At 38.9% G+C, this 9,364-nt stretch overlaps 1 pseudogene; it reads left to right on the top strand.

Moving 5' to 3' along the window:
* The first annotated feature begins 6,201 nt into the window (after nt 1-6,201).
* LOC140509184 (ragulator complex protein LAMTOR3 pseudogene) lies at nt 6,202-6,564 on the top strand (annotated as a pseudogene).
* The last annotated feature ends 2,800 nt before the right edge of the window (nt 6,565-9,364 follow it).

The following is a 9,364-nucleotide window of genomic DNA, read 5'->3' on the forward strand; positions in this document are numbered from 1 at the left end:
GTCTGGAGATGGAATGTCTTCTGTGAGGAATAACCTCACTTGGTAATTAAAATCTGAAGATTTTCAAATAGAGTTATCTCTGTTGAATCATCTTTCAGATAATCTTTTATGATTTTATTATGAGGATGTGTGGGGGAATGAATGAATTACCCTCCTCCACTTATTGTAACTGCCTTAACCAAATGAGAAGACCCCTATGGAATCAATCAATTAACCACTCAAGCTTGCTAGATTAGGTGCAAGAAGTACTTGAAAGAAGCTGGATGAAATGAAGTAAATCTCCACAGAAGGCATATTGATATTGGCTGAATAGACTTAGTCACATTATGTGGGTCTTCCATAAACTAGAAACCCAAGCATTTGAGCATCTGACACAGCAGAGAGGAGAGAGCTGTCCCAGTCAAGTCTTTGAAAGGGAGTCACTTGGTGGTGGTGGATTAGAGGGAGGAATCTAGCCTCAGTCTGTCCCCTATCCCCACCTTTGACTAGAGGATGACACTGTGACCTTCCAAGGTTAGACTTCTCATCAGCACTCTAGCAGTGTTTCTGAGATAGCAATGACTAGAGACAGTACCTGCCATGGGATTGGGGCCAAAATACACACAATGAAGAGATGAAACTTTAAGACCCTACAAAGAGTCCAATAGAAAGCTACAACATGCTTGAGGGAAACTTCATGAGTACTGGACAAAGGGGAGAAGAGAACTTCCAGCAACTAGGAGCTGAGTTACCCTTTTCCAAAATGTGCTCTCTAAGCTTGAGCCCACTTTCCCCTGCACTCTGAATGTCCTGGTGGAAGAGTATCATAGACTTTTCAGGGAGTATTTTGTGCCAACTGTTCTTGCTCTATCACCTTAGTACACACTAAGGCAAATTTCTAAAGGCAAATTAAGTCTGACTAATTGATATCAACTGATAATCAATGGAATAAGCATACTGGTGGAGACTCATGAGACATAGGGTATGCATGCCACCTAGCCAATGTGATACCCATAAACAGCAGCTATGAATAAACTTGTGTATCTCCCATGGTTGATTCACAAAATATAACAGACTCTCCTCTAATACAAAATCAGAGTATTTGTTTTAAAATCCCTATTAGCATACCAAAAGGCAAGATTTAGTAAGGTACTCATCACCAGTCCAGGGACCACCGACATTTCTCTCCTTCAAGTCTCCCCATAAGCAAGTTTCCCTAGGCAAGTTATTCACTCAGTCTATCTCTTCTCTCCTCAGCATTCTCTCTGCCTGGTGTTCTCTCTGCCTGCTTCTTTCCCTGCCTCCTTTTCTCCCTGCCTGCTTCTCTCTCCATCCATACCTTTCCCTCCAAGCAATACAATATATAGTATTTCCAATCAAAGACTCAGAACTTCATTGGCTGAGAGCTGAGAAACTTGGAAATCAGCACTTAATTGGGAAGGTGTGTGAATCTCCTTGGCTCAGAGCCTAAATTGGCTCTGTGTCAGGGCTCCACATGGGGCCTTTTAATGGGCAGGGAAGATCTTATATGCCATTAACCTTACACACAGTATTAGCAAAGACACACTTCAACCTCTCAGGCTTACCCTTGAAAACATTATAATATTTACTCTTTGAAGATCCAATTTGCCAGTGTAAGTAGAAATTTGTGATAGTACCCTCAGGTGCTAAATTAACATATATACAGGAGTCACTCTGTAGGAAAAGGGTCTTTACGGCAGTATTTTTCTGTATGAAATCAATGTTTTGTCATAATTGTTTTGTCCTTCGTGCTCAAAGAGCACCAAATGACATTATGATGTTGGGGTCAATGTATAATGTGTTTGGCTATTGTTGACCATACCAATATGAGCTCAGAAAGCTCTACCACAAGTCAAGGATAAACAGTCTATATGAACATAAATTTGCACATCTCATGTTTCTTTTGAGGTACTGAAATTCTGCTTTGCTCATAAAGTACAGCATCTTCTTTGATTCAGGCAATAATAAAAGGGTAGGATGATTTTTGACTCATGAGTAAATTGGATTTAAGTGAGTCAGAGTTGCACCAAGTCTTCAACCTCACCCTCTCTTCCAGAGTCATCAGAGCCCAGTACCAAGACAAAAGTCAAGACAACTGTTAATGTCTCAGGTTACAGTGGATTATATTGGCATCTTCCATGTCTAACCAAGCTTTAAGCACTCCATAGCGCCTACCTCTGTTTCCTTCATGACCCATTGAAACAAAATGTTCATATCCACCTGTTCCACTGGGGAAGTCTTCACATGCTTGAGATAGACACCTCCCCCCGCCAATTCACCAATAGGTTTGAGACCCATTGGTTACCCTCAACCTGATTTAAACTGTCTACCAAGATGGTTTTACTGGAGTGTGGCCACTGCAAATGCTATAACTTCTTAGAGTCACAGGTGAGAACTGGGTCAAAAGCAGGTGGTTACCAAAAATGGATGAGCAGCACTGAAAAGGGCTTAATAAATCTTCACACCAGAGATGCTAATCCTCCCTGATCACCCCACATATCCCCCTTTTCCATAGTTAATCCATTAATAAGTACTTATTAAGTACTACTGTGTACTTAATCTTAATCTTAATCTATGGTACTAGATGATAGGGATAAAAAGTCAAAAATAAAACTGTTCCTACCCCCAAGAAACTTATATTTTATTAGAGGAAAAAACATAATGATTCAATGTCTTGATCTGAAATCTTTTTTTTAACAGTATTCTTATCAAAAGCTGAACCTGTTTGATCCACCCCTAAACTCCTTCTCTTCTGATCAGTACAGAAAATAATCCTTCCTTTCTCATGTGATCAGGAAAAGGAAGTATATCTTGAATTTATCTTTATCCAGCTGGAACGGAGAACCCTTGAAGGGAGTGGTCAAAGTGGAATTGAATTTTTTTTTCATTTATTTTATTTTTCAATAAATAAGCACTTATGTTTTCTACCCTCCTCTCAATTTAAAAGAAAAAGAAAACCCTTGCAACAAATTTGAAATCAAGCAAAAAGAAAAATTCCAACATTGTCCAAGTCCAAAAATGTATCTCTCATTTTGCACTTGAATTCGTTCCCTTTCTGTCAAGAGGTGGGTAACACAGATGAACATTAATCCTCCTGAATCATGGTTAATTGTCTCATTGATCAGAATTCTTAAGTCATTTCAAATTGTTTGTCTTTACAATATTTTTATTATAAAATTATTCTCTGTGAAGTATGCTACTTGACTTTCATAAAAGTCTTCCTAGATTTTTTAGAACATGTCCTTTTCATCATTCCTTATGATACAATAATATTCTACTAAATCCATATACCATAATTTGTTCATCCATTTCCCCAATTAATGGGCACTCCCTTAGATTTCAGTTTTTTGCCCCACAAAACAAAAGCTGCTATGAATATTTTGCAACTATGAATCTTCTTCCTCTTTCTTTGATCTTTTTTGGGGAGAGGCCTTGTAGTAGCATCAAACAGTATGCACATTTTAATGACTTTGGGAGCCTAGTTCCCCAAAATCTAGAAAGGGAACCAATGACTACAAAAAGTTAGCATGCCATGGCAGACCAATCTTATTTCCTTTTTTTATTTTGACAGAATTACTCATCTAATAGGTGAGAGGAATATTATGAATTAACTTACCCAGATGCTAACAAGACTTTTGATAAAGTATCTTATCTTCTTATAGAGGTAAAGGATTAGGTAATAGATTATCATATGGATTAGAGCCAGGTGTGGAGGAACCTGTGGCTGGTCTCAAAGTCACATATGGCCTTCTAAGTCCTTGGGAATGGTCTTTTGACTAAGTCCAAATTTTATTTTTAAATTTAAATAAATTTAAATTTAAATAAAATCCCTTTATTGAAAGGATTTGTTCTGTGAAGTTTGGACTCACTCAAAAGACTGCACTTAAGGAACTAGAGAGTCACATGTGGCCTCAAGACCATAGGTTTCCCACTCATGGATTAGACAATAATACAGTGTAGGGGCAGAGCCAAGATGGCAGAGTAAAAGCTGGGACCTGCTTGAACTCTCCCCCCAAAACCCTCAAAAAATATGTAAAAGATTATTCTAAACAAATTCTAGAGCAGCAGAAGCCACAAAATGACAGACTGAAGTAAATTTCCAGCCCAAGACAATCTGCAAGGTTGACAAGAAGGTTCTATCATACTGAGCTGGAAGCTGAGTGCAGTTTGGCGAGGGCTGCACAGGCGAGGACAGAGCTGGAGCAGGCCTTAGGGGACTGAATTGCTAGTGGCTATGGAAGTTTCCAGACTTCTCAACCCACAAATGCCAAAGATAGCTTTGAAGGTCAGTGGGATGGGTCTCTCACCTGGCTGAGAGGGGAGCATGATCTAGCTCCAGCCCCAATCCCAGCCCCAGACCAAGGGTGGTGGCAGCCATTGCAGAAGTGGTGCCTGCTTCTGGAGCCCTCCATTTAACAAAGAGCTCAAAAGTCAAGTAATTGTCTGGGAAAATGAGTAAATGGGGAAAAAGAAACAGACTATAGATTCTTACTTCCTTGGTGAAAAGGTATTTTCTTACATTATTGGTCACAGGGAATATCAAGATATACAACCAGAAGACAACAAAGTCAAAGCTCCTGCATCCAAAGCCTCCAAGAAAAATATGAATTGGTTTCAGGCCATGGAAGAGCTCAAAAAGGATTCTGAAAATCAAGTAAGAGAGGTAGAGCAAAAACTGGAAAGAAAAATAAGAGTGATGCAAAAAAAAGATGAAAAATGAGTCAACAGCTTGTTAAAGGAGACCTCCAAAAAAGCTGAAGAAAATAACAGCTTTAAAATTAGACTAACCCAAATGGCAAAAGAGGTCCCAAAAGCCAATGAAGAGAAGAATGCCTTAACAAGTAGGATGGACTAAATGGAAAAAGAGGACCAAAAGCTCACTAAAGAAAACAATTCCTTAAAAATTAGAATGGAGCAAGTGGAAACTAATGACTTTATGAGAAATCCAGAAGTTCTAAAATGAAACCAAAAGAATGAAAAAATAGAGGACAATATGAAGTATCTCAATGGAAAAACAACTGACCTGGAAAATGGATCCAGGAGAGATAATTTTAAAATTATTGGACTACTTGAAAGCCATGATCAAAAAAAGAACCTAGACATCATCTTTCAAAAAATTATCAAGGGAAACTGACCTGATGTTCTAAAACCAGAGGGTGAAATAGAAATGGGAAGACAATAATACAATCTAATGAATTCAGAACTGGTCGAATGGCTGGACTCAACAAATAATTATCAATAGTTTAATGTCAGCATGTCAGGAGGGTTCCAAAGGAGTAGCCAAAGGATCTATGCTTGGTCCAGTGGTGTTAAACAATTGTTTCAGTGACTTGGATAAAATATAGATGGTATATTCATCAAATTTGTAGCTAACACAAAGTTGGGAGGGGTAACTAACACAGCGAATGGAAGAGTCAGGAAGCAAATGTATCTTGACAACCTAGAAAATTGGACTGTATCTAATAAGATGAAACTTGGTAGGAAGAAATGAAAGTTGTGCTCTTGGGTATAAAAATTAGCTTCACAAGTATAAGATGGGAGAGGTATAGATAGATAGCAATTATTCTGGAAAAGATCTGATTTTAGTAGACTGAGAACTCAATATTGGTCGGTAATATGATGTGACAGTCCCAAAGCTAAAGTGATATTGAGCTGTATTAAATGCAGCATAGATTCCAAGAATAGGGAGGTGGTAATCCCACTGTCTCTGTCCTTGTTGGAACTCATGTAGAGTGTTGTGTTCCATTTTGAACACCACAATTATAAAAGGACACTGATGAATTGAAGAGTGTCTAGAGGAAAGCAACTTAGATGCTGAAAGACCCTGAGTCCATGTCACATGAGGATTAGCTGAAAGAACTGGGCATATTTGTGCTTAGCTAGAAGAAGAAAAGACTCAGGTGAGATAATAACCATCTTAAAAAATTTAAGGGGCTCTCACATGTAGGAGGGACTAGGATTGCATTTTTTGGACCCATACAGTAGTCCCAGGACGTATAGGTGGAAGTTGGAAAGAATTAATTTGATCCTGACATCACAAACAACTTCCTAACGATTAGAGTTATTGAAAAGTGAAATAGGAGGGCAATCATGTGACAGCGGGTTCAAGAGGAAGTGGCTGAGGTAGTCAGAGCTACCTGGGGCAACCTCGGCAGCCTGAGACGGGTGTAGGGAGCATCCTGACAGAGGAAGGGGCTCATCATGGTGGATGATTTGAAGAGATTCCTCTACAAGAAGTTACCAAGTATTGAAAGTCTTCATGTCATTGTAGTCTCAGACAGGGATGGAGAACCTGTTATCAAAGTGGCAAATGATAATGCTCCAGAGCATGCACTGAGACCTGGTTTCCTGTCTACTTTTACACTTTCAATGGACCAGGGTAGCAAACTTGGACTTTCAAAAAATGAAAGTATCATTTGCTACTGTAACACATACCAACTAGTCCAATTCAATTGGTTACCGTTGGTGGTAAATTTCATAGCAAGCAGCACTGCAAATGCTGGACTAGAAAAGGAGCTTGCCCTCTTGTTTGAAGGACTGAGACAGGTCGTAGAAAGTTCTTAACCTGACTCTGGCCTGACCCTGGCCGTGTTGTGATCCTGCTGAGTCCAGTCCAGCAACCTTGACTTCATCAAGTAATGTGACTTCATCAAGTAATGTGACTCCACGCACTCAGATAAGACAACTTTTCCCAGCTTAGACTGAAGAAGAAGATTGTATTTATTATTTCTAAATTGATGGACTGTTGTGTTGGGTTTTCGGTTCAATTCGTCTGTAGTATGATTTCTGGGGAGACCACTAAAAATGGTTCAGTATCTATCACAGCTCCCATGGAGTTTAGCTCAGCCACCAATGAGGGATGAGATTCTCATCCAGTGGATCAGAATCCAAATGAGCCACCTAAAGCTCCCCTGTTGTGTACGGTACATCTAAGTCTGCAATAGGAAGGCCCTGCTCTGTATATTCTAATGCTTTATTGTAGATAATAGAGAACTTCTTTTTGTGTGAGCCATGCTGTAAATGTCTGCACTGAGTGAGAGGAACGCAGCCTGTAACAGCAGTAATAAACCAGCACAATCACGAACTACCCCTGTTTATACCATTGTGAAGTAGAGGATGTAAGAAAGCATTACGAATTGGTATTTCTCGTTAAAGCGTTGTATGTCTAGAAAGAAACCTCTTGCTTTGGATTTACTTTTACATTCAGCTCTCAATAACCAATCAGTATTTTTCCCCTTGTACAATTTAAATGTGAAAATCAATATAAAAAACAGAAAAGTGAAATAGACCTCCTAAAAAAGTGGGTCCCCCTCACCTTGGAGATCTTTAATCAGAGGCTGAACAATTACTTGTTGTATATGTTATATCTGACACTCCATTGACATAGGAGTTGGACTAAATGACTACTGGAGTCCCTTTCAACTCAAATTCTATAATTTTTGCCTTTTAATGGAATCTCTTCTCCTCCTCCTCCTCCTCCTCCTCCTCCTCCTCCTCCTCCTTCTTCTTCTTCTTCTTCTTCTTCTTCTTCTTCTTCTTCTTCTTCTTCTTCTTTTCTCTCTCTCTCTCTCTCTCTCTCTCTCTCTCTCTCTCTCTCTCTCTCTCTCTCTCTCTCTCTCTCTCCCCTAGAGTCTGTTGGCAATATACAAAAAAGACTGGTGTTTTTGTTGACTTTGTTGATGTCATACATTATTTCAATTGATTTTTAGTTGAATTCCTAGAATTCTTTAAGAAAAGCATCCATCAGCTGCAGAAAACAATGATTTTGCTTTCTCTGCATATGCTTATTCACTCACATTCTTTTCCTTGCAATTACTAGCATCTTTAGGACTATATCAAATACTAGTGCTGATAATGGACACCTTTGCATTAGTCCTCCCCTTATGGAAAGGTCTGTAGTGTCTCTCCATTATTTATAATACTGGCTCTTGGATTTAGAGAAAAACAATTTACCATACCAAAGAAAGGTTCACTTATTTCTATACCTTTTAATATTTTTAAAATGAGAAATGGGCATTATATTTTGTGAAAAGTTTTTCTCCTTTCTCTTTTCCCTCTACACTACTTGTTTTCATCAGCTCCCATAGATTTAATTGCCATCTCTATGCAGATCTTTCTCAAATCTTCCTTTCCTGCCTCATTCTCTTTACTTACCTCCAAACTAACATCTCCAACTGTCTTTTAGGCATCTCATACTTGATGTTCAGTAGACATCTTAATCTCAATACATCTGAAACAGAACTCATTATCTCCTGAGAAATATGTATAATGGTTTCTATTTCCAATCATTAATTGGAGATCTGTCATATCAAATTTTTCTAAAATTCTATTTAGATCCTTAACTATTTTCTTATTTATTTATTTTTTGTTATATTTGTCTGGGTCTGACAAGGGTACATTGAGGTAAAGGTGTATTGGAATCATCTCAAATCACTTCTTGAGAGCCAATTATTAAATTTTCAATGTGACTATTTGTACCGTAGAAATCAGCAAATGCAACATCAGGGCTTGATTTATTGTTTTGTTGATTTCTAGACATTAGGAAGTGATAGATAAAATGTTAATAATGCAGGTTAAATTTAAACATCTGTTCTGCCCGTATACCCCCTGCCCAGATAGTCAGTTATTAAGCATTTACCAGCACATTACTGCATTGAGATAACTACCTAATATAGTTTTGTTGTCCATTTCCCCCTGTAATTTGTTTAACTTTTCTTTTAAGAACTTAAATACTAGTGCTGCATTTGTAATTTAAAAAATATGAGGAATTGTGGAAAGATAGTGGTGTCAAGAATTCAGAGGATCCCAGATTTCCCCATTCCCACTCCACCAGGGCTTACTACTATAAGAGAGAGATTTTGTGAAATTCTGGGTTGGTGCAGCTCTTCATTCCCTGCCTAATCAAGGTACCACTGGAACTCAGATGGAATTTTTCCCATTCTCATACTGTTGGAGCATGAGAATCACCACAAAATGGTCTTGACAGGCTCAGTTTGGCACTCTTGAAAACAGAACTTGAAGCTGCCACAGCCCTAGTCTAGCAGAGAGAGCAGTCTTAAGAAATTTCAGACAGGATCAAGTGTGGTACCAGGAACCCTAACCAAGCTGCAGAAGAATGGTCATAGGCAAAAATCCAGCTCAGATAGTCCCTGAAGCCTGTGGTGAAAGCAGAGCTTGGGAGTCCTGAACCCAGCTACAGCAATAAGAATACTAGGAAGAGCCTAAAACACAGAAAGCCCGTGTGACAGGAGGGAGCTCCCAGGTAGAATACAGCACCAGAGGAACCACAGAGTCTACTGGAGGTCATACCTGAAGTATGACCCAGCATACTCAAGACTTGGCAGGCTCTGCTCAAACAATTCCA

This window comes from Notamacropus eugenii, chromosome 5 (genome assembly GCF_028372415.1).
Source record: "Notamacropus eugenii isolate mMacEug1 chromosome 5, mMacEug1.pri_v2, whole genome shotgun sequence".
Lineage (NCBI taxonomy): Eukaryota > Metazoa > Chordata > Mammalia > Diprotodontia > Macropodidae > Notamacropus > Notamacropus eugenii.